This window comes from Haliotis rubra, unplaced genomic scaffold (assembly GCF_003918875.1).
Source record: "Haliotis rubra isolate DU_JTF1 unplaced genomic scaffold, ASM391887v1 Scf453, whole genome shotgun sequence".
NCBI lineage: Eukaryota > Metazoa > Mollusca > Gastropoda > Lepetellida > Haliotidae > Haliotis > Haliotis rubra.
This window is the reverse complement of record NW_025767139.1, coordinates 805,322-832,004: the sequence shown is the minus strand read 5'-3', so window position 1 is coordinate 832,004 and position 26,683 is coordinate 805,322. Positions and strand designations below refer to the sequence as shown.

The window sequence follows — 26,683 nt, the reverse complement described above, 5'->3', positions numbered from 1 at the left end:
TATAAAACAGATGACATGTACAGACAGAGTGCCTAAATTATCAAAATCAAAACAAGCAATTTTAACTACAACTTTAAAAATTCTCTTTAATTGTTAAAAGGTTCATACCAACAGTGCATAGGAAATGTTAAAATGGATTGTATACATGATTTATAAAACAAAGACATAAAGGAGGAATCGATGTGGAATGAGCGTAGCTATCATAGGAAGTGGAGACGAGACTGGCATTTGTTGTAGACTGCATTGGTATTTTGAGTGAAAGTCAGTGTGCTATCAATTATTGTCCCCAGGTACTCCTCGACAACCTCAACTGCTTGATCGTTGATGATTACGGGTATGATGGTCGATTTCTTCCTGCGAAAGTCAATAATGAGTTCTTTAGTCTTCTTCACATTTACTTCAAGGACGTTATCTGTGCACTACTCTGTAAATCCAGAAATTCTTCTTTGCAGGGGTCCTCGTTGTCAAAAAGAAGGCTGCCTATTTCTGTATCGTCGGTAATTTCACTCTATCACAGTTGGGTTTAGTGCTGACACGTGCCATGCTCATGATGTTGACCATTGGATTGTCTGTTCCAGACTCGATTATTTACAGACCGCCACCATATAGCTCGCTCACTCACTAGTCCCATTGTCTCAATAATATACGAATAACTCAAAATAAGGTAACCCTAATAAATTGTTTATGAACCAGGCTTTAGATTCCCAAAAATGTAAAAACCTTGTAGGATTTAGGTCAATACTGTGTGTGACCAACGTATGAAGCAGTTAACACATGTGCGACATCTGGCAGGCATACTGGAGATTATATGGCGTATAGTTGCCCTAGAAATCTGCTACCAGTCATCCTACAGCACAACACCAAGTTCCTGGAGATAAGCAGGTCCTAGGCACCGTGCATGAACCCAAACCCATACCACAGATGTTCAATGGGCGACCGGTCTGGAGATTTCACAGGCCACGGCAGTGTCACAATGCCTTGTTGTCTGACAAAGTCAACCGAAACACGAGCCCTATGGGGTCTTGCTTTATCGTCTTGAAAGATGAAGTTACGTCCTTCCCTGCGGGCCACCGGACCAATAACGAGGTGCAAGATTTCGTTGACGTACTGCAGTCCTGTCAGGCTACCACGAACGAAAAGATGATCCGTCCTCCTATTGAAGTAAACACTTCCCCAGACCATCACACTCCCTCCACCGAAGGAATCATGCTCCATGATAGTGTTACGACAGCATCTCTCCCCACGTCGTCGCCATACACGTTAGCAGCCATCAATGGATCGTAAACAGAACCTTCACTCGTCAGAGAACATGACATGACACCATATCAATCCATTCATTCATTGATTGACATACGGTCCAGTCCCTTTCATTGTTGACACCAATGTAGATGAGCCTGTCTGTGGGCCTGTGACATGATAACGCCATAAGGACTCCTTGCTTTCTGTCCAGCCTCACGGCGTCTGAGACATACTGTGCTACAGCAAGGTCGTATCCCAGTTGCAGTATGCAACTCTCGCTTCAGTTCTTGCGCAGTACTGAACCAGTTACGAAGTACAACAACGCGTAAGAGGCAGTCTTGTCTGGATGTAGTCTTCCAATGGCGTCCACGACCCCTGCTCATTTTGACGTCCCCATTCTGACGGTGTAGAGCATCAAACCGGGAGATAACTGTCTTCGACTTCTCGAAAAACCTGTCTACTTGAGTCTGAGTTTTTCCGAACTACAACAATCCTGTGATATTTTTTAGCTAGTTTCAAATACTGTCGCAGTGGCATTTTGTGTGTTGTGGCACTCACCTGCGTATCATGCCTTGAGTAGCCTTCTGTGCATGCAGTGCACGTGCGCTCGTGATTTGAAATCAATTAGGAAGACATTAGTCAGTGAGTTTTATTGCTCTGGGCTTGGAGTTTAGGTTTGAACCGGAAACTCGTCATATCAAGTCAGAAAATATCGGTGTTGGGGTTCCCTTATTTTGGGGGCCACGAATAGATATAAAATGTGTAACTCATAACGTCTCTCTTCAGGTCCAAGCCGGAATCTGTACTTTCAACACGTGCCTAATGATGAGATGCCTGGAGACTCATGCTGGAAAGACTCTCTGTGTCAAAGGTACTTACGGTGTTTTATTGTTAAACAGTAAAGATTAACATGTTAAAAGTCTAAAACTGATTGTGTCATGTGTGCATGCTTTCTTTCAGATGGACATTATCAAGCACATAACCAAACCTTTGTCAACACTACTTTCATTGATGCCTGCTCACTTGGAGACCTGTATCAAGTTAAATACAGATTGTCTCAAGATACTGCAAACATCAATATAAGAGGTGAAAATGGTAGGACACCAGCGATGATAGCGGCAGAGAAAGGACACAGAGAAATACTTGAATTACTTGTGAAGAAAGGTGCAAATTTGTCTCTTCTGGATGATGGGGATAACAATATCTTACACGTTGCCTCTTTGGGGGGAAACTTAGAGACAGTGAAGTATATCCACTCACAGAACATCATTGACATTGACAGCAAGGGAGGGAACGGGACTACACCGTTGAGGATAGCAGCACTGTTTGGGAAGATGGAAGTGTTTTCTTTCCTTATCGAAATAGGAGCTGAAATATCAAAAGTGGATCACGATGGTGGAAATATTCTCCATGTAGCCTGTCAAGGAGGAAATGTAGATATAGTGAAATGTGTCCTCAGGCATAAAGCGCTGTACATAAACAGTACGGATAACCATGGCATTACACCATTGATGTTGGCAGCAGGTTATGGGAACAAAGTTGTGTTTCACTTTCTGATAGAGCGAGGAGCTGATGCCTTAGCAAAGGATGATACAAACAGAAATATCCTTCATTGGGCCTCTCAAGGAGGAAACGTGAAGATAGTGAATTTTATCCTGACACGAAACATTGTGGACATTAACAGCAGGAATAGATACAAGATGACTCCATTGTTGTTAGCAGCATATTATAAGAAAAGAGATGTGATTGACCTTCTAATAGAGAGAGGTGCTCATACCTTAGCAGTGGATCATAAAAGTAGAAATATTCTCTATCTTTCCTGCAGTAGAGTAGATTTGGAAACAGTGAATTATATCCTCAAACAAAACATTGTGGACATAAATACCAAAGGGGAAGACGGGAAGACACAAGTGCTGGTTGCCGCGTACTTGGGGAATGGAGAAGTATTTGATATTCTAGTGAAAAAAGGAGCTAATCTTTCAGTAGTTACAAATAATCGTGACAACATCCTTCATTTGGCCATTCGAGGAGGAAATATGAAGATAGCGAAATATATCCTGACACAAGACGTGGTGGTCATAGATAGTAAAGGGTCTCAAGATAGGACACCAGTGCTGCTGGCAGCGTCTATGGGGAATATAGAAGTATTTGATATTCTTGTGAATAAAGGAGCCGATCTGTCTGTAGTTGACGAGGATGGAGACAACGTCCTTCATTTGGCCATTCGAGAAGGAAATGTGAAGATGGTGAATTATATCCTGACACAAGACATTGTGGACATAGATAGTAAAGGGTTTGAAGATATGACACCAGTGCTGCTGGCAGCGTCTATGGGGAATATAGAAGTATTTGATATTCTTGTGAATAAAGGAGCCGATCTGTCTGTAGTTGACGAGGATGGAGACAACGTCCTTCATATGGCCATTCGAGAAGGAAATGTGAAGATGGTGAATTATATCCTGACACAAGACGTGGTGGAAATAGATAGTAAAGGGTTTGAAGATATGACACCAGTGCTGCTGGCAGCGTTTATGGGGAATATAGAAGTATTTGATATTCTTGTTAATAAAGGAGCCGATCTGTCTGTAGTTAACGAGGATGGAGACAACGTCCTTCATTTGGCCATTCAAGAAGGAAATGTGAAGATGGTGAAGTATATCCTGACACAAGACATTGTGGACATAGATAGTACAGGGTCTAAAGATAAGACACCAGTGCTGCTGGCAGCGGGTGTGGTGAATGCAGAAGTATTTGATATTCTTGTGAATAAAGGAGCTGATCTGTCAGTAGTTGACGACGATGGAAACAACGTCCTTCATTTGGCCTGTCTAGAAGGAAATGAGGACATTGTGAAACGTGTGCTGTCAATGGGCATTCTAGATGTAAACACTAAGAATGATAAGGGTTTGAATGCGACTATGATAGCGAGGGAAAGGGGTTATTTATCAATAGCAAAGTCACTCTCACAAGTCTCTTAGTAAGTGAGTTAGTTGGTTAAAAGTAAAAGCAGTATTCCCGCCGTGTCCTGTACTGACTATGAAAGCTATATCTTACAAAATACAAACGATATAAATACCTGGTAACAAAGGACAGTGAAATAACAAGCGTATTACATATTTACATTCAAATCTAGCAGGACGGTGGGGTAGTGTTAAAACGTTCGCTCGTCACACTGAAGACCCGGGTTCGATTCCCCACATGGGTACAATGTGTAAAGCCAATTTCTGATGTCCCCCGCTTTGATATTGTTGGAATATTGCTAAAAGCGGCATAAAAACATTCTGGCGGGGGTCTGGAAAAAACGTCCACATTTTAAAGTCCAAGCTTGTAAATATCTTGGTTCCTAGTTGATCACATAGGAGGCGAATAGAACAAAAATTCAAAAATGTATCTCTTCAAGCGTCAGGTGCAGTTGCATTAATATATAGCACAAATGGATAATATTAAAATACGGCTTATTCCTGCAGTTCTCGTGAATAAATATGTCACATGCAAGATGCATTATGTTTATCAACAATATGAACTCTAACAGAACAAAATATGAGTGAATAGTTAAGTCTATCCTTGGGGAAAGTAGAAATTGAATGAAGTGGGGGTAAAATACTTCCTAAATTTACAAAATGTACTAGCCTTGTAAATATCCTGTTTACAATTTTGTTTTTTTTCTAAGTATGATATTTACAATTTGTAAATTCTTGTAAATCACCTGTTTTTTCTTGTGTTGATTCTAGTTTTTTTAATGCATATATGGCTTTTAGTTCGACTGTAAAATGAGTAATCTGGTAGTCTTGATGACGTGGTCTTGGTTCTGGCACCTGTGTCACCATCCTTGGATCTATCATCTAACATGGATTTGTAAATAGGTTTAATTGATTATACTTTGGCTAATAAATACGTTGATTTGTTTCTGAATTCCGTGGTTTTGGTAATGTGAGATCCTCCTTTGGCAAAGAAAAGAATTGGGCTATGTTTTCAAGATTAACGCCTTGGAGGAGGATATTGCTTCAGAGCTGGCAGATCACGGTGTATCAGCAGTGGAACGTTTCACCATTAACTAAGAGGGTATCATCGTGAAAACCATAATGTATCTTTTGACTTTTGACCGTCTATAAAGTCTATAAAAGCAGGTTATTTCAACATCGGAGTGGATGTGTATGTCCGCAGTCCACTCCGTTGTTATAAATGTCAACATTTCGGGCATGGGTCGCAATCCTGTCGAAACTTTACAGTATGCCATCGTTGTGGTGATCGACATGAGGGTTCCGACTGTGAGAAAGAGTATAAGTGCACAAACTGTAAAATCAAATGCCAAAACAATATTTCATACCTTGAGGCAAAAAAATGTTGACCCCATCAAATCAGATTCCATCAAATCTGACCTACTCTACTGCAGTCACCCGCACTGTAGCAACATCCTCCGTTTCATGTCAGACAGACTTGACATGTAACATCAAATAAACATTACTTCAGCTTCAGCCCTTCTGATTATTCCCAAAGTCACACAATCTGCGTTCGCTTCTCAAACAGAAATTCACCATGAGCAACAATCTGAAACGTCTGTTTCTAAACCAGTGAGTGATAATTCAAAACAGAAGAAAGGAAAGAGATTAAATAGAGACAAACAACCTACTGTCTTTTCATCTTCTGAGGTTCCAACTCAGAATACATTTGACATAAGGGATAAATATTTCACTGTTTAAACTGTTAAGGATCTTTTTAATATCCAGGACTCTGCTCAGAGGCGCTCAGTCATATGCTCTCGAGAAGAGGAATGTCTTCAGGGAGCTTGTTCCAGAGGTCAGCACCACCCTTGGAGAATGACCGATCTCCATATGTTGCTGTTCGTGTTACTGGCACAGTGACAGTCAAGCCTGATGTCGATCATAAGGCTCTACTTGGCCTGTATGGCTTGATGAGTTCATGGATGTAGCTTGGTGCTAACCCATGGAGTGCCTTGAATACCAGAACCTGGACTTTGAACTGTATCCGTTCATTCATTGGCAGCCAGTTGCAGACCGTTTACTACTGGAGTGATGTTGTCGAATTTCTGGGTACCCGTGATCATTCTTGCAGCAGTGTTCTGTATCCGCTGCAGTTTGACCAACTGAGTCTTGGTTATGCCATACAATAGGCTATTACAGTAGTCCAGCTAGGGGATGACAAACGCTTGGACTAGTGTCTTGAGTGCCTCCTCAGTCAGATACTTTCGGATTTGGCTGATGTTCCTGAAGTGGCAGTATGACTTACTGCACATTTTGCTGACATGGCCTTTGAAATTCATGGCAGAATCAAAAACAATCCCTAGGTTTCTTGCAGAATCACTTGGTACAATACTGCAGTTGCCAATAGTCAGTCGTTGGTATGACAAGGCTTGAGATTTTGCTGTTCTCGGTGTAATAATGAGTAGTTCTGTCATGTCATCATCGAGCTTCAGAAAATTACCTTTCATCCAGCACCTGATGCCATCGATGCAGTTTGTCACTGACTGAAACGTGTCTGCTACGGATGATAGCACTCGTGGTCTGAAGCCAAGATGCAACTGAGTGTCATCTTCATATAAGTGAAACTCTAGCTGATGTTTCCTGGCGATATCGCCTATTGGGGTTGTATAGATGGTGAAGAGAATAGGGCCGAGTACAGATCCTTGTGGCACACCGTCTGGACACATCCTGCTCGACGGTCACAGATTGGTATTGTGATTGGTATTGTTTAGTATCAAGATCAACAGTTTATCCAAGGTTTTAAACGATTCAGTGGATGGATCATAATTTGTGGATGATTTTAATATTTCTTGTCGTGGTAAAAATATGCATACCATTGAACGGCAAATGCAGTTGTATTTAAATAAAATCAATAAATAGTGTCTTGAAAACGGCATTAAGTTTTCTGAATCCAAAACTAATTGTATACATTTCTGCGGTAAATATAAACCTCATAAAGATCCAGAACTATTTTTAAATGGCACTCCCATTAAGGTTGTTAAGGTGGCCAAGTTCTTGGGTCTAATTGTTTACTCACATTTAATGTTTCTGCCACATATCAAATCCCTTAAAACTAAATGTCTAAAGGCACTCGACTTGTTAAAAGTCGTTTCCGATGGGGAACATTCCTGGAGTTGCGCCCCCTTGCCCGCTTGGAGCGCTGCGGTAGTTACGGTCCAACAGTACCTGTCACTCTGATACTGGCATATAGGCCTGCCTATCGGCCAAGCCTAAACTTAAATCGACATTAAACCTCCTTTTTACTCTGTGGTTCTTATATTACGAACTACAGAAGCTGAAAGTTGCCCCGACTGAAGACTGTTGTCAAAGCACGAAGAACTAGCGTGTCTGGACGAAAAATAATGCTAATAGAACGGTACTGCAGTTATTGTAATATTGCCGTTTCTCGGAATTTCTTATTGAGTAGTTGCTTTGTAAATTCGTCAAACCATTTATTCCCCACTATGTCACATTACACAGGCATTAACGGCGTCGTAATAGTTGTTAGAACATAGGATTAGTGTACACTGAAATTAGCGTTAGACAAATAACGTTAGCACTGACCTGATTACGCGCACAACATAAGTGCTTCAGTTTTCGTTCACGTAAACAACCTATTCTCATAGCCTATAACGCTTTGGGATGCAATGGAAAGAGGAAATGCTATGTCAACGGATCGTTTTCTTGAGGATTTGAAACATAAATATTTTTTATCGATTTAACGACTCGTTGACAGTGTGTTCAACAAAATATATTACACCCATTCACACGATAAATAAGCACACGACTTCCAGTTTATAGTTTCTACATACATAGGTAGGGACCGTTCATAATTAATGGGGTGGGAGTTTGTACATGCTTCTCCATAAAAATCATCACTATGTGAATGACCTCCCTACAATTCATGACACCCCCTTTGCATATGTCATATTCAAAATCAATTAAACCCACCTCATAATTCTAAGCATAATCTTTTTTATGTACAAATTTGCTTACACACACACACACCACCCCCCCACCCCTAGTACATGTGTACAAAAGTGATGACCTCTACCTTTCCAGAACAAAATAGGTGATCCCCCTCAAATTCATCATCACCTCACACCCTACATCCCCCAAATATATTATGAACGGTCCCTTAGGCCATTATTCAATTCCCAAAATGTACAGTAAATTGGCATAATGACCCCACCCCAATCTGTACCATTTTTAAAGGCTGTCTCTTCTCAACACAAATAACCAGTATCTAAATGACAGATCACATTTTGAAAACACAAGAAGAATTGTGTTTCAGGTGTTGTCAAATAATGTAACTAAGCATGGGTTAAATACTGAAATATTATAAACACATTGAACCATTACTGGAGGTCTGAACTATCTGATGCCAGAAGCAAGGGGGTATCGGGTTCATTTTCTTTAAAGGTGGGAGCCTTTTAAATTTGAATACAAATATTTCACATTTGTTATTCCAGCATGTGTGAAGGGTTTGCAAATTACATCAAGGCTTGTCACAATTATAATGGACTCACAGTGTCAGTGAACATAGTGTGTATTTGAAATACTGAACAAGGAATAATTTAGCTTTTGAATGGTAGTCTAAATGGTACAATTGAGATTCTACAATACTTATGATTATTCTCATGTGTCAATTATCATCAGACAAAAATCATCAAAGTCTGGGTTGTCATTTCAGTTTTTATTGTTCAACATATTATATTCTGCATGTATGGACATTCATAAATATAGACATACATACAGTTAAAAATGATGATCTCCTTTGAAGAACCTTGATTAACACTTACATCAGATGCATGTTGATGTTTTCCACACTGACAATCATACTGTCAATATTGCTGTACAGATAATTTAGGTAACATGCATATGCACCAAAAATGGAAGTACAACAGTGAAGTCTGAATACTTTGACAGTCCTGTGTAAATGAAAATTGCTGCAGCACTAAGCATAGTAGTTAGTACTGGAAGCACTGACATGTTTGTCTCTGTGTTGATATACAGTTACTTTCATATTTGGCCTGTGCCCAGTCTGGAGAGAAAATGTTTGGCTCAATATTCTTGCCATCAAAATCATCATGGGTGATTGTTTCCTCCCCAGCGACCTCACTGATGTTACATTTAACATCACAAGTATCCACCAGCATTAAGTGGGTTGGCTGATACAGTCCAGGGAAAACATCTGTTTTTCTCTGTGTCTCAGAGGTGTTCATCCTGAAAAACATTAGTGGAGTATTACTATCCAAACTGATACAGGGTAATATTATCTCATGACTGCCAGTTATGAGAAAATGTATCAGATTTAAGTTACTATTGTGGAGAAAGACATGTCACATAATTAACATATTCATTCGGATAGGTCAAAGGTGGAAAACATTCTTCTTAAACAAATGTTTCAACTATGGAGAAGCATAATTTAAATATGCTGACATTTTTTCCTTCTCTGAGTGGCATTTAAAAGTTGGTGTGATGAACAACAAGGAGTTCTATGGATATACAACTTCTTTTTAATATAATATGAACGACATTGTGGTGTAGCTACTAACACAGTTATCAAGCAAGTAACTCTCCTCGTTACTTTTTTTTCTATATAGGAGATATGTCTGATACAAAGAAGTGTGTTCAACAAGTACACCAGACATTATTCAGACAAATTCATACCAAAAGTAAACAAACATTAACCTGTATCATGTGTATTCTGGAATCACCTGGGCCTCATCTTTGTGGACAACAGGCACCTGTAGGGAGATGTAATATCATGCATTAAAGGGGAAAAGTCAATTGTGTATTAGCATCCTTGGTAAACTTTAATTCCACAATGAACATGATGAGGAGCAAAGTTGTTAGTGTCAAACATAAACAACTTTGCAAACATGTATATAATGATGCTTACTTGCTTTTTAAAAGCAAGCAAATGAAAGTTAACCAACAGGTTCACATGAAAATTTACTTGTGAAATGCCAATTACCTTAAAACATTGAAAATAATAAATTGGGGTCTGTTCCAATTTACTTGCCTACTCAACCTACCTGTCATCAGGAGATATAAGCATATGTGAAAATATCACATACAGTAGAATTTTAGTAGATTACACAATATAACTCAAGTGTCAAACTGACAACTGTATTTAAGATGCATGACAAGGTGCTGTATGAGAGAAGACAAGCAGGTAAAATCAACAGGCCATATCAAGTGATGAATGCTTTGCTAAGATATAATTGGAAAGAGTTCCTTAGTACCCCAGCCTATTTTTGTGATGAGCAAACACTATAGTTTAGTGTATAATTTACAGTTAAAGATTAGGTGGGGGTTACGTAAGGAACTCTTACCCACCCTTTGTAAAGCGAAAAGATTGTGTACTGTAAGTTTTGATGATTACTACAGTGAGAGGCCCCTAATGTTTCGCGTGAAAAGTTTTGTACAGCATGTGTCCCTCTTGAAGCAACACATTCTTTTTCCCTGAATCGATTCAAATCCCCTGCTCGTAATTTCGGTTGGCATGCACGTTAACTAAATTTGGCAAGGAGAATAAGAATAACAACGTTTTCTTCAAACTGTAAAAGATACAAAATACGTGGTACTTACCATAAATAGGTACAGTAACGAAATCGATCTGTCAGAAGTGGAAATGGCACACAACACTGAGAGTGAGACCAGCGAGAGCTGACGGCTACCTCGTCATGCTTTTGGTTCATTCGTCGCTACTTCGAATGATAGTCAACCACCATTTCAGCAAGTTTTGACCTCTCGGACACGTCGAACCTCTATTGTAGCATCTCGAGGCACGGCAGCACGGGTCAGGCATCGTTATATTGCTGCGCATTTGAAATCGACCGTGCAACAAACTTTGAACGCCATCATTATGCCGGAAGTACACTTAGGACCGTAGTGATTGGCGCCATCTATTGGCGAAGCAGTAAAGGGAGATAACTGAGGAATGTTCCCCATTGTAAGTTGGGAGGGGACCAAGCTACCATCCTACATTTATATCGATCACTGGTCCGTTCAAAACTTGATTATGGCTCCATCGTATATGGTGGAACCTGCAAAAGCAGCCTGAAAATCTTGATTCTGTCCACCACCAAGGCCTAAGACTTTGTCTTTGGTCTTTTAGAACTTCTCCTGTTGACAGTCTCTACGTTTAGGCAGATGAACCATCTCTTGCACAACGCTGTATAAAACTATCTTTACAGTATATTACTAAACTGTACTCTAACACATCTAACCCTGCATATAACTGTGTCTTCAATCCCATCTATGGGGATTTATACACCAAGAAATCTTGGTGAATTACAGTATAAACAAGAATTTAGCCAGTTAAGAAATAAATATAATACATATAAATCCTTATTTACAGATGGATCCAAGGATGGTGGCGCAGTTGCTTGTGCCACTGTCATTGGGATCCAGAACAATATCTTCTCGATTGCCTGATAATAGCTCTGTATTCACAGCAGAAGCAAATGCCATATTAACAGCCTTGACATATATTAATAAACACCCTAAATATAAACAATATATCATCTTTTCTGACTCTCTTTCGTACCTTCAGGCTATTAAAAATCTTTCTTGTAAACATCGACTTTTCATAGAAATTATAGAATTGTATAATTAGCCTGCTACTGGCCAATGCGACATCGTGTTTTGTTGGTTACCCAGCCACGTTGGCATTTCTGGGAACACAATGGCCGATCTTGCTGCCAAGGCAGCACTCAACAAATCTGTGACACCACTTCTTATTCCATATTCTGATTACAAAGCTACCATTAGATCATATATCCGTGATCTGATGCAGAAGAGGTGGAACACCCAAGTAGGTATTAATAAATTACATGCAATAAAACCGTATATTGGTTACACCTACTTGGGTTGTCAGTCCACATTTGAAGAGGTCATTATGCGACGATGTCGCATTGGCCATACAAGATATACTCATGAATATTAATTGAAAGGCGAAGATCCTGCGTTTTGTATCCCTTGTGATGAAAGGATCACAGTCAAGCATGTCTTGCTTGACTGCATTGAATATTCCATCACAAGGGATAACTATTTCAAAGTAAAAACTATGAAGGATCTTTTTAATAATGTCAGTTCTCATTTAATTATTGCATTTTGAAAAGAATTAGATTTGTTAAATGATTTGTAAATAGATACATATTTTATTATTGGTAGTTTAGATTAGTAACTGAGATTGTTAGTGGCTGTACCCTCAACGGGTTAAAATACTGTGAAATTATTGTCCTTCTGAGAGGGTACGTAAGTCTCAAAATTTTCAAAGTCAATTTAAACTTACCAGGATTTTTAAACGTAGTATTCTTGTAATTTTAACCTTGGCTAACATTTCTTACAATCACCAGCAGCTGAAGGAATGATGTAAACCCAGCTAGGGTCCATGCAGGTAGCAAAGGTACTGTAAGTCCCCATGGACCCTAGTATGGTGATCTGTCTTCAGTTGTTGGTGATCTATTGCCTATTTTTATATTGTGTTGTCCGCTATAGTTAACATGTTTTAGATTTAATTACTAGTTTTACATGTATATCTGTGATATTCTAGTTGTTTTACTGTCCTTAGTCGGCAGGTTTTTATAATATCTATATATATTCTATTTCAATGTCAAATGTTCTCGTCACGATATGGCTGAAATATTGCCGATGTGACGTTAAATAATAACTCACTCACTCACCGTTAAGCATACCTTGTGATGAAAGAATCACGGTCTAGCATGTTCTGCTTGACTGTGTTGAATATTCTATCACAAGGGATAACTATTTCAAAGCACGAACTATGAAGGATCTTTTTAATAATATAAGTTCTCATTTAATTACTGCATTTTTAAAGGAATTAGATTTGTTCAATAATTTGTAAATAGATAAATATTTTATTAGTAGTAGTTTAGATTAGTAACTGAGATTGTTAGTGGCTGTACCCTCATAGGCGGTTGAAGTATTATAAAATTATTCTCCCCCTGAGAGGGTATGTAAGTCCCAAAACATTCAAAGTTAATTTAAATCTATCCAAACTTTTTAATCGTAGAATATGTGTGTGTTTAATGTATGGCTAAATGAGTCTAAAGTGCTACCGACTGAAGGGAGGATGTAAATCCAGCTAGGGTCCATGCAGGAAGCAAATGAACTGCAAGTCCCCATGGTCCCTAGTATGGTGATCTACCTTCAGTTGTTGGCAATCTATAGCCTGGTTTTATATTGTATTGTCGTGTATAGTTAAATGTTTTAGATTTGGTTACTCGTTTCAAATTCCTACCTGTGATAATCTAGTTATTTTACTGTCCTTCGTTGACAGGTTTTTATAATTCATCTTTAATATCTATTAATCTATAACTTTTTTTAGTCACGATATGGCTGAAATATTGCCAAAGTGACTTTAAACTTTAACTCACTCACTCACGTAAGTACCAAAACGTTCAAAGTTAAATTTAAGCTTACCAGTTTTTTAAACGTAGCATTTTTGTTCTTTTAAATTTCGGCTAAACCTTTCCTACAATCGCCAGCAGCTGAAGGGGTGGTGTAAATCCAACTTGGGTCCATGCAGGTAGCAAAGGCACTGTATGTCCCCACGATTCCTAGTATGGTGATCTACCTTCAGTTGTTGGCGATCTATAGCCTGTTTTTATATTGTATTGTCGTCTATACTTAATTTTTAATGACTAGTTTTAAATTTATTCCTGTGATAATCCAGTTGTTTTACTGTCCTTTGCAGACAGGTAAGTGTATTATATAAGTTTGTGTTTATTCATGTATAAATTAACAACTTTCTTAGTCACGATATGGCTGAAATAGTGCCGATGTGACTTTAATTTTTAACTCACTTACTCACTCCGTTTTTGGACTGTTTTGTGGGGTTTTATCTCTTACCTGCAGCAGCCGCTATTTCAATAGCATCAGTTAAATATACTGAAAGCCATTAAAAATGCAATTTGACATTCATACTTTCTTTACTCACACTAATTTCAACATATATAAACCTACCTGTCAGATATGTTTTAAGTGAACATCTGTGAATAATTTCATCTGAAAATGTCCTGTCAACAACAACATCAGTGACGCAACAACGACATCACACAAAGGAGGGGTCACTTGCAGTCAATATCGTGTGTGTCCACCGTGCGCTGCAAGACATGCTCGCAGTCTTTGGGGCATTGAAAGACACACATTTCTCAGGAACAGCTGTTGGATGGTCTGCAGCCTCTGATGGTCTGTGGTCTGATCATGACACCACCCCCTCCAAAACGATCATATTCAAGGACACAGTTTGGCGCAAGTCTTTCTCCTTTACGTCGATAAATCTGTTGACGTTCATGTGCAAAGGATAAGTTAAACAACTGTCTGGCAAGTCTGTGGCGATGCAATAAGGTTGGACCACGGTACAGGTGACGACACCGGATGTTGAAGGCAGCAAGGCGCCCTTGCACCTTTTGGGCGCTGAAATGACGTTGACTTGTCCCAATTGTCCTCCTTCCCTAATCATCAGCTGTTTGGAACCGATTTCGCAAGTGTGAAACTCGGATATTGCGGTTTTGTCGAGTTGTTATCACAGGTGGTGCACCAGGTCGCGGACGATCAGCAACACTTCCGGTAGCCCGAAAACGTTGTCTGAGTCGACTTGCAGTGGATGGATGCACATTAAAGTGCCTGGCAATCATCACATCTGAAGCACCTTCGCTGACCATACCGATAACCTGATTCCTTTCGTCTTGTGTCAAGTGTGGCATTTTCTCAAAGTGATTGAGTTCCACAATTCCTTGTGCTTTTACAGGGCCTGGGTGCAGGTAATGCATGTGCACAACGTGTTTCATGAATGTGGTTGTGTTTACGAGAAATGTCAAAGGTTCAGTTTTAAGTATCAAAGTTCATGTGAGAGGAATGCTCCGGGACTCGAACTCGAAATGGGCAGAATAACAGCCTTTTATCCCTACATCCTCTGTATCGCAGGAAAAAAAACTTTAATAGAACTTTTGTAAGTTTCAGGACAACAAATACCAATTGCGTTTAATGGCTTTCAGTATATATCCGTTTTGAGACTGTTTTGTGGGGTTTATATCTCTCACCTGCAGCAACCGCTATTTCAGTGGCATCAGTTAAGTACATCCGTTTTGTCACTGTTTTTGTGGGATCTCGTTGCAGTATTTTACTATTAGCAGTTGATTCTATAATTGGCGTGTAATATAACACATGCCAATGATATGATTATTTATTACACATGTATCTTTTCAGAAAATACTTAGTATGTTTGATATTCGTTTAATTAATTTAATTTGCACGACATCATATTGTCAAATTGTGCAAACAGGTGACATTGATCAGGACGCTCTGATTGAAGTCAAAACATTGATTATACAACAGTCTCCTTTCCTGTTGACTGGGTTCCGTGCTATTGCGCAACGTAGTACAATAACCAGTCAAGAATTTTGAGACCAATTCATTTAAGTAGATACATAAATATTAATCAGTATTATTTGATACATCTAAGCACAACACTACGCTCCTTCTAATCCTTGCAAACACGCGGTGCAGCGTGCTCTGTCGTACAGCGAGCTCTGACAAACGGAAACCTGGAAATCGTGGAAATCTCAAAACGAGGCTCTACCGCTAGAAAAGTTTGGCGGTCTGGTACGGAATTGATATTATATCAATCACGTTGTGCGTTACAGAACTATACTGAATAAGCGCAAAAAACACATAACAGGTGTAACCAGTGAGCCAGATGCATTGTGAATCATTTTACGATCTCATCAAACAGGGCAGGTCTGTGACGTCTTAGTTAAGGTCATGCTGCTTACACCTCGCCAAACAATACAGACAAACGATGCCATTAAAGTTTGAAATTAAAATTCCTTTGTAAATACCATTTTCTTATGAAACAAAGAATTGGAATTCAGTATAAACATAGTTGTTTGTGATGTCTGTTTTCACTTTCACACGAGAAAATTCGAATCGGCTGAAAAGTAGGTCATTGTCTGAATAGGATAATGAGACTCATGTATCAAGGGTATAGTGGAGAGTGATCGTAACATATACCCTGGAGATTATCGAAGATGGGTTGACACATGTCATCGGTTCCGAAATGCGCAGATTCATGCTCATGCTGTTGATAACTGGATTATCTGGTCCAGACTCGATTATTCACAGACCGCTGCCATATAGCTGGAATATTGCTGAGTGCAGCGTAAAACTAAACTCACTCACTCACATTAAGTTAACCATGATTTTACATCTTTGATCCAACACTGCCGCGTGGCTAAGACATACTGCAGTTGGTCAGGGTAGTGAGACGCTCTGTGATCTACATTTATTCACCTTCTATCAGACATGGGTTCAATTACTTTGAAATGTAATTAAATTACAATTACTTTGACTTTCCTCAATTACAATTACAAATACAATTAAACCTTAAATTAAAATGTAATTAATTAAATTACAATTACATTACCAATGTAATTAATTACAATTACAAATTACTTTGTTAAAAAAACAAAAACAAAAAACAAAAAAAATATATTTCTGTATTCCTTTAATCAACAAGATATCGATGTTGGTAAACAGTGGTCACTAAATCCAATTCATATTTTTGTCATTAAAAAGTGAAATGCAAAGTTAGATTATATCTACAATGTACGCTATTTGATCAAATTTGTATTTTGCATATTTCTTTGGGCTTATTATCAAATACACACCTCTATCATCTCTTGTTGCAAAAAACACTTTGTCCACCACTGTTACCTTAGGTGTACTGTATCATGACATCATTACAGGCCTACATTACAATATATAATCAGCCGGTCTCTCTATCTGACATAATCCACATTAACATACTAAAGGATTTGTCAGCTTGGATTTATGGCTTATTACCTTTCATGATTATAAAAATAGGACTACAGTTTAGTAAGATTTTGAATATCATATCCTATGAGAAATAAACAAAGAGGCCATTTTGATAGGAACTTGACTAATAGTACTGTTAATCCCTCATTTCCTCAAATACCAACCTACATTCAGTCATGCGTTACTGATTCCCTTTGTTTCACAAATGTGCAGATGGTGATAGTTACAAAGGCTTAGACATTCAAATCTCTTTCAAAACTTAACACCTGCTAGAGTATATACCGACAACAAGCATCTTATTGAAAAACACTCCTTTGTCCTCCTTATTGTACAGAATATAATTGCAAGGGTTGCCTGATGACCACCAAAATAAAAACGTGAGATGTAATTGGATGTAATTGAAAAAGTAATTGAAAAATTCAATTACATTGAGATTTTAATTAATTAAATTACAATTACAAATTACATTTTAAACAGTCAAATACAAATTACATGCAATTACATAGATTTTTGTAATTAATTACATTCAGTTACAATTACAAATTACAATTACCCCCATGTCCGCCTTCTATAGCATTAATTATCACGCCTTGTCTCTCACGTTACCAATACTTTGACCTGAGAATATAAATCACTTTTGAAAACATTAAACATAGATTCAAACTTTAATACATTAAAATTGAAAACACATAGTCTGTCTACAGTGAAGTCAAAATTGGGACTCATTTCCGTAGCACTGTCAGTGTTATGACATCCAAGCAGTACCATTTCTCTGCAATGAATGAGAGAGTAAGTTAGTTTTACGCCGATTTTAGCCATTTTCCAGCAATATCACGGCGGCTGACGCCAGAAAGGGGCTTCACACCTATGTGGGGAATCGAACCCGGGTCTTCAGCGTCACGGGCGAACGCTTTAACCACAAGGCTACCCCACCGCCCCTTATTTGTCTGTAACTCTGGAGCATAAATGAACTGCAAAATGATTAACAAGAAAGGTTATAATTTTAAAGTAATGTTTCAAAGTGTCTACTGTATTACATTTATCAAAAATTGCTCAGTCTTAAATATTGGTTTTAAACATACATTAATTACAGTATGTCGTGAGTGAGTTAGCAATATTCCAGCAATATCACGTCCCAGAGTTTGTTAGTGAAGGGACATAACTCGTCTACGCTTAGAGCAAATCCGTTGTTAATTGGCACACTTTGTCGGAAATTCCTGTTTCGAACGTTACTGTAACACACACAAACAAACAAACAATTTCACAATCGAAACAATGCCTACTATAAATTGTGCGCATATATATTTCATAAATGAATAGTTTTTCATTTTCTTACAGTATGAAATAGTCAGGTTAACATATAACATAAAACATCGCTATTCATTAACATGCATACATGAAATTCCATCTTACATACCAGAAATCCTCATAAATTTTGCAGCTATGCTTACGTTTTTATCTGTAACACTTGTCTAAGGAATAAAACTCACTCCTTTGCAGCGATACTTTCCTGTGCAAAAATAATGGCCAATGTGTGCAGCGAATAGACGAATGAATCTCTCAAAATTTGAAAAGATGCTACATAGTGTGAAATAAATCTACGCTTTGTTTACATTTCCTACAAGTACAGACTTCAGAGCACAGAGGTCGTGTTCACGTCAAGCAAATGTCGCGTGATTTCATCTCGGCACTTTGCATTGGTGAAGAAGAAAATTTGTTTTTAAACTTTGACTGTAAAATAAATGAGGAATTCAGATATGAATTCGTCTAAGGGTGAAACTTACGTTGTGCTATCGGCCTCTCGTGACTGCCAAAGGTGAGATGCCATTTGGAAAAATACTATTTCGAGTGTGCGTTTTTTCCAAAATCTTCCGACGAATCGCAGGCGACGTTTTAGAATAATCGTACGTGATTGTATTTAAGAGCGAAATTTACCATGTGCCTCAATTTGAGATGTAACTTTCAGCAATTTTAGAAACACGTTTTTACCGCCATTTCACTTGGCTTTTTAGTGGTTCCATTCTGGCGTATAGTTTCGTCAGAAATTAATCGCCATCAAAAATCGGTTTCTACCATAGTTTGGACTGAAATTAGTTGCCAGGTATTGCATGGTATGTGTCGGAGAGGCAGTTGGTCGTTATCAATAGGCATCAAACACCAGCAGCGTTTACATGTTGAATTTTATTCCACTTCAAAGTGAGGGAGCTGAAATTTTACAAATATACTTATGCTTCTTCTAAGGTTGTCATCAAACTACAATAAAACAAGATTACCACAGATTATAATTAAAACTGGTCAAAGATCATTTTAAAATGCTAAATCATTACTCAACAACACAAAATAATTGGACAAAACAATTTCTTTTCAACTGATTGGGATACGATGACATGTGTCAACCAAGTCAGCGAACCTGGCAACCCGATTCCGATAGTTGCCTCTTACGACAAGCATGGGTTACTGAAGACCAATTCTAACGCGGATCCACACGGGTCTTCTGGGTCTGTTTGACAGACTAATGTGCCGCTCGCCCTTTATGTTTATGTTATTCCATGATATACCCTGGTAAAAGATCTCGTATAACAAACCACCGGCACAACATGTTTGACAAAATAATGTACCCACCAGTCCTCTGTTACAAAAGCTCCAGTTCTCTCTCACGCACTTTGCACCATTGTCCGGGTAATGCACATACCATTGTTGACGTAACAGACGTGACGTCTTGACGTGTTGTTCACTGACGTATAACCACAGGATGACGTCACAATACAGCCCTGTTGGCGCTTAATGGATACACTGCATATAAATACGTGTATTCATTTTGTTGCTAAATGTTTAATTCTCGAGTTTAGTGGCCTCTTTTGTCTGATATATATTTCGCAATGCTAGTTCACAACATTTATTGAGTGATGTGTATTTTCAGGATGTTGAACATAATATATAGGATTTTTAAAGATCGAATTAGTTATTTTGTAACACGCACTGCACCGGGTGGACTTACCGCTGTCACTGGCGATGATAAAACCAAACTTGTGGAATGAGTGAGTGAGAGGGTTTAGTTTTACGCCGCTTTTAGAAATATTCCAGCAATATCACGGCAAGGGACACCAGAAATGGGCTTCACACATTGTACCCATGTTGGGAATCGAACCCGGGTCTTCGGCGTGACGAGAGAAAGCTTTAACCACGAGGCTACCCCACCGCCCCTAACCTTGAGGAAAGACTGGGTGTGGTCAGTGAAGACTCAGCATATGGAAACAATTGGAGTAATTGCCAAGTTTAGTACTATTCAATTGATTGTTAAATCAAGTAGGTTCATTTTGTCGATCGGAAAACTAGCAGGGTCGTTCAATTCCCGCTCGGTCAGACAGCTATATACTTTTAAATTGGTCGCAAACTCGTGAAGATCGGGTTAGAATTGATCTTCAGTAACCCATGCATTGGGAAAGAGGCGACTAACGGGATAGGGTGGTCAGACTTGGTGACTTGGTTGACACAGGTGGGAAATCGTGACGAACAAACTTGGGTACGACTGGTTCACTGACTGGGGATGGGACGGGGTAGCCTTGTGGTTAAAGCGTTCGCTCGTCACGCTGAAGGCCCGGGTAAACAATCACATCCCTTCAAAAATCTGTGTTTTAGAAAATGTTACCCTATAGCTTAATGATCCACCCTGTGGAAATAGAGATCCTTTCGTTTTTTGTTTAAAATATAATTTATTTAAATGTGACTAGGGTGTCTTTTCGATTTGGCGAATTCGAGCAACATTGCCTCGTTTAATAAAAAAAGGAACTTTTGACACTATTACTTTGCAAAATAAATATTTTCCTAAATTTTCTATTTATGGTGACTATACTGTATAAAACCACCCATACAATGCGAAATATACTGACTGATTGAGTTTAGTTTTACGCCGCTTTCAGCAATATTCCAGCAATATCACGGCGGGGGACACCAGAAATGGGCTTCACACATTGTGCCCATGTGGGAATACGAAATATACTCGTCAGACTGAAATGTACCCATGATATTTGAGCATCGTCGGTGCATTTTAGTGTGGTGCGTTTCTAATGTTGTTCAGAATAGTTTCCACATTTTGCTAGCCAGTCGGGCTAGCTATGCCTGAAAGTTACTAGCCCACAAAGTAATTCACTAGCCCGAATTTTAAATGTAGACACTGATTTCATCATTAAGCTGCTAATACGATGAACATTTTTATAAGGCCATAATCTTGCATGATTTAAAAGTTTGTTATAAGTTACTAAGTCGGAGTGAGTGATATATTTACAAAATGACCCCATGAACATTCACTAGCCAGTCGGGCTAGTGTCTGTTGAGATTTACTGGCCCGCCTGGACTTTCACTAGCCACGGGCTATCGGGCCAGTGGTTATTTCGTACACTGATTATATCATTCAGCATAACAAAAGATGGTATTGTAAAATACTGTATTTCATCCAGTTCCAATATGGAGAAGTATGTTATGTATTAGCAAAGTAACTGAAAAGTTTCCGAAATAAGGCTTGTCTTTCAGCTTCCCAACACGCAAGACAAACACTGGTTTTAGCAAAGTAAAACGGCGACATTAGTTCCCCAAGAATGTTGTACAATTTGAAATGAATATGAGCAGCTTTTCCCACAAAAAAACTCATGTTGATCGCCCAGCTCTCTGTTCGCGAGGCCCCTAAAGATTTGCATATGTGTGAACTCTGACCCCCAAACCAGCGTGTACCTTGCTGCGAAACATGAATGACTAGCTTAGATAAAGGCCTATCTTGCACTTGCTTGTGCACACGGATCATTATTTACTGACGATTTCTATGCTTCGTGTAAGGATAATACGGTTAAGGTAAGTATTAAATGCTGTTTTGAGTGAAAACCCTTTGATGGAACGTGTTGGAAGTCGCTCTGACCCGCGCGTGCTGCGCTTGTCGCAAGCGCCACACGTAAATAAGAAACAAATATGGCGGAAACGGCACCGCATTATCCCCCATCTTTACTGTTTCAGAGCCGGCGCGAGGTTGTTAGGGTCATTTTTTGACCAATTCACACGGTCACTGCCGGGATGGAATGGTTTCTACCCTTTCCACCCTGTAGTATTCTCTTGAGCGTCTACACACACCATTACCGGCGGTTGGTGTGTCGGAAGATCTCAACCGACACTGTCAAACTAAAAAAAGACTGTTCTTTTCAACATCCCAATGTTTTTGTCTATTTCGCTGCTTGTTACATCGTCCCCGTAACGTTGCAAGCGTAGATGCTGGGGTATGGTGGACTGTCATGGTGACATCTTTACGTCTGTGTTTTCAGTCAGTGTAAAATCGTTGATAATATTGACATATCTGGATGTGTTTAAATTCAAAACATTGTATTTTATGAATGCTTCGAAAACAACTGGTTGTCAATATAAAAAAGCTGATGCACGTGCAGGGATTTATTGTAACAGCTGATAGGCAATGCCAATCATATTTTGTCAAACAATAATGTTTATATTTTTATCTCTGTTTTGTTTTTTGAAGATGATTAAGTCAATGACACCATTTTAGGTAACTTCTTTGAGAGGCATAGAACTTGGTTTTCCATCACCATTTTAGGTAGTTTTGCCTGCAGGATATTGTAATAAAAGAGTAAATAAATTGATGAAATTCATGTCCATTAAGTCACAATTAATCATTGTTTTTTATAATAAGCATGGAAGTCCAAATATTATGGCATTATAACAGTTTTGAGATCTTATGATCGAGTCTGGACCAGACAATCCAGTGATCAACATCACGAGCATTGATTTACGCAACTGGGATATGATGACATGTGTCAACCAAGTAAGCGAGCCTGAACACCCGATCCCATTTGTCACGTCTTATGACAAGCATGAGTTACTGAAGACCAATTCTAACCTAGATCTTCACAGGTCTATATATGGTAATACCAACAAGACCATGCATTACATTGTTGTACTCTACACTTCAGACTCCCTTTTTGGGCGGTGGGGTAGCCTAGTGGTTAAAGCGTTCGCTCGTCACGCCGAAGACCCGGGTTCGATTCCCCACATGGTTACAATGTGTGAAGCCCATTTCTGGTGTCCCCTGCCTTGATATTGCTGGAATATTGCTAAAAGCGGCGTAAAACCATACTCACTCACGCACTCAGACTCCCTTTTCCCTTGAGATGTGAGGTAGACTATCTCTAGTGTCACCTTATATTTTTCTAAATGGTCCCCCATATTAAAGGAATACTGTACACTGAAGTGTACATTACTATAAGCTCAGTTTGAGTTGTTTCATACATGATGATGGTGGGGTAACCCAGTGGTTAAGGAGTTCGCTCGTCACGCCAAAGACCCGGGTTCGATTCCCCACATGGTTACAATGCGTGAAGCCCATTTCTGGTGTCCCCCGCCATGATATTGCTAGAATATTGGTAAAAGTGGCGTAAAGCTAAACCCACTCACTCCTATATATAGGTAACTGTGCATACCAGAGTGATATGTGATATGCAAACAGAGGCATAAAACAAAAGTCACTCACTCACTCCGAAGACCCAGGTTCGAGTCGCCCCATGGGTACAATGTGTGAAGCCCATTTTTGGTGTACGCCACCATGAAAATGCTGGAATATTGTTGAAAGTAGTAGCGTAAAACCAAACTCACTCACTCACTCAGTGGTACACTTGTGTACTGATACATGTACCTTCTTCAAGCAGAATTCAACAACTGAAAAGGATCAAATCCACTGTGTATTCAGTTTTCACAAAGTTCTGCTGATCCACGGATTTCTGCTGATTTTATTTCAAATTGATCAATTCTGTGAATCGTCTGAACACCTCATTCAATTCAGTTTTCAGCTGAAAATAGATTTTCCTGTTGACATCTGTGTGTATTGACTGGGACATGCCACTTTACTGGCCCAAAAATTGTTTTGAACTGATTTGCAAAGCAACTTGTGAAATATTGGGAGCTGAAATGGGGCAATGGGGTAGCCTTGTGGTTAAAGAGTTCGCTCGTCCCGTTGCGAAGCCCATTTCTGGTGTCCTCCGCCATGGTATTGCTGAAATAAAGTGGCGTAAAATATGCTCACTCACTGTTTGAAACTGATTGACACTGGTAGTTCAGTTTATACCATTTTGTATTCCTGGAAACAGGGGAACTTACAACATGTGAGAATAACCACTTCCTTGTTTTTATCTTTTTCTGTACTTATGTCTAAAAATAACCATGAAAAATACTTCTCTTACTTTAGGATTCTTCATAAGAATAAAACTCCGAGCAAGTTATGTTTGTCATAATTAGATGGAATGACCCAATTTGTTTGGCTCTGTGCCTTGCCTTGCCTTGGCATTGTATTCTAGTGGCGAGAATTGATTCTTATTATGTTAATCACTGGATGTTGAAGAACTATGGGTGGTGGGGTAGCCCAGTGGTTAAAGCGTTTGCTTGTCACTCCAAAGATCTGGGTTCGATTCCCCACATGAGTACAATGTGTGAAACCCATTTCTGGTGTCCCCCGCCGTGATATTGCTGGAATATTGCTAAAAGCGGCGTAAAACCAAACTCAGTCAGTCAGTCAAATTGAGATTGGAATGATAGCAATTCGATTTCAATATTTTAGTAATTTGTGGAATGTAAAACAGTATGATCTTTGGTAATGAATTATGGAGGGAACTGTTACTGGTGAATGAAAGTATGTGTAGATTTTTATGTTAAACCATGGAGATAATCACAAAACTTCATGTACTATTTTAACAGTATACAAGTTCTCAGAAAAAATATTGCAATTGTATCTTATGAAAAGAGTATTGTAGTATACCTGTGTGCTGAAAACGTTTAGGGTATGGGAGCCCAGTGATCCATGGTTCCACTGTTTTATTTGCAGAGTTGTGTCCCCTGGGCATGCCAGGATATCATGATTGTTTCTAGGTTTGTCAGCATCAGACTCATTGTTGGAGATTTCACCATAGTGGAGCCATGTTTTTTGCCTTGTGGTTAAAGCATTCATTTGTCACGCTGAAGACCAGGGTTCGATTCCCCACATGGGTACAATGTGTGAAGCCCATTTCTGGTGTCCCCTGCTGTGATTTTGCTGAAATATTGCTAAAAGCGGCGTAAAACTAAGTTCGCTCACTTACCATAGTGGCCAATGTCAAGACCTGCATGTCTTCAAGCTTTCCTTCAAATTTATGCTGATATATTATCCGTGATCTCTTGTGGATGATTCTGTTATCTGGAGGGATGTAGGTTAACTGTTGTCATAGGGTACATTATTATAGGATGGAGGTTAACTGTTGTCATAGGGTACATTGTTATAGGATGGAGGTTAACTGTTGTCATAGGGTACATTATTATAGGAATATATGTTAACTGTTGTCATAGGGTACATTATTATAGGATGGAGGTTAACTGTTGTCATAGGGTACATTATTATAGGAATATATGTTAACTGTTGTCATACGGTACATTATTATAGGATGTAGGTTAACTGTTGTGACAGGGTACATTATTATAGGATGTAGGTTAACTGTTTGTCATGGGGTACATTATTATGGAATGTAGGTTAACTGTTGTCATAGGGTACAAATTATTATAGGATGGAGGTTAACGTCATCGGGTACATTATTATAGGATGTAGGTTAACTGTTGTCATAGGCTACATTATTATAGGATGGAGGTTAACTGTTGTGATAGGGTGCATTTTTATAGGATGGAGGTTCACTGTTGTGATAGGGTGCATTATTATAGGATGGAGGTTCACTGTTGTGATAGGATACATTATTATAGGATAGAGGTTAACTGTTTGTCATAGGATACATTATTATAGGATGTAGGTTAACTGTTGTCATAGGGTACATTATTATAGGATGTAGGTTAACTGTTGTCATGGGGTACATTATTATAGGATGTAGGTTAACTGTTGTCATCGGGTACATTATTATAGGATGTAGGTTAACTGTTTGTCATGGGGTACATTATTATGGAATGTAGGTTAACTGTTGTCATAGGGTACATTATTATAGGATGGAGGTTAACTGTTGTCATAGTGTATATTATTATAGGATGGAGGTTAACTGTTGTGATAGGGTACATTATTATAGGATGTAGGTTAACTGTTTGTCATGGGGTACATTATTATAGGATGTAGGTTAACTTGTCATAAGGTACATTATTATAGGATTTAGGTTAACTGTTATGGGGTATATTATTATGGAATGTAGGTTAACTGTTGTCATAGGGTACACTGTTATGGGATGGAGGTTAACTTTTTGTCATGGGGTACATTATTATGGAATGTAGGTTAACTGTTGTCATAGGGTACATTATTATGGAATGTAGGTTAACTGCTGTTATGGTACATTTTTATAGGATGGAGGTTAACTGTTGTCATAGGGTACATTATTATGGAATGTAGGTTAACTGTTGTGATAGGGTACATTATTATAGGATGTAGGTTAACTGTTGTCATAGGGTACATTATTATGGAATGTAGGTTAACTTGTGATAGGGTACATTATTATAGGATGAGGTTAACTGTTGTCATAGGGTACATTATTTATTGGCATGTAGGTTAACTGTTGATTACAATAACTAATATTGTGCATCCCTCTAGAATTTTTTTCTGCGTC

General features: G+C 38.8%; 1 long non-coding RNA gene across 1 annotated transcript in view; it reads left to right on the top strand.

The window, feature by feature from the left end:
* Positions 1–26,683, top strand: part of LOC124289974 — a 162,605-nt gene that overhangs the window by 24,560 nt on the left and 111,362 nt on the right. The window lies entirely within an intron of this gene.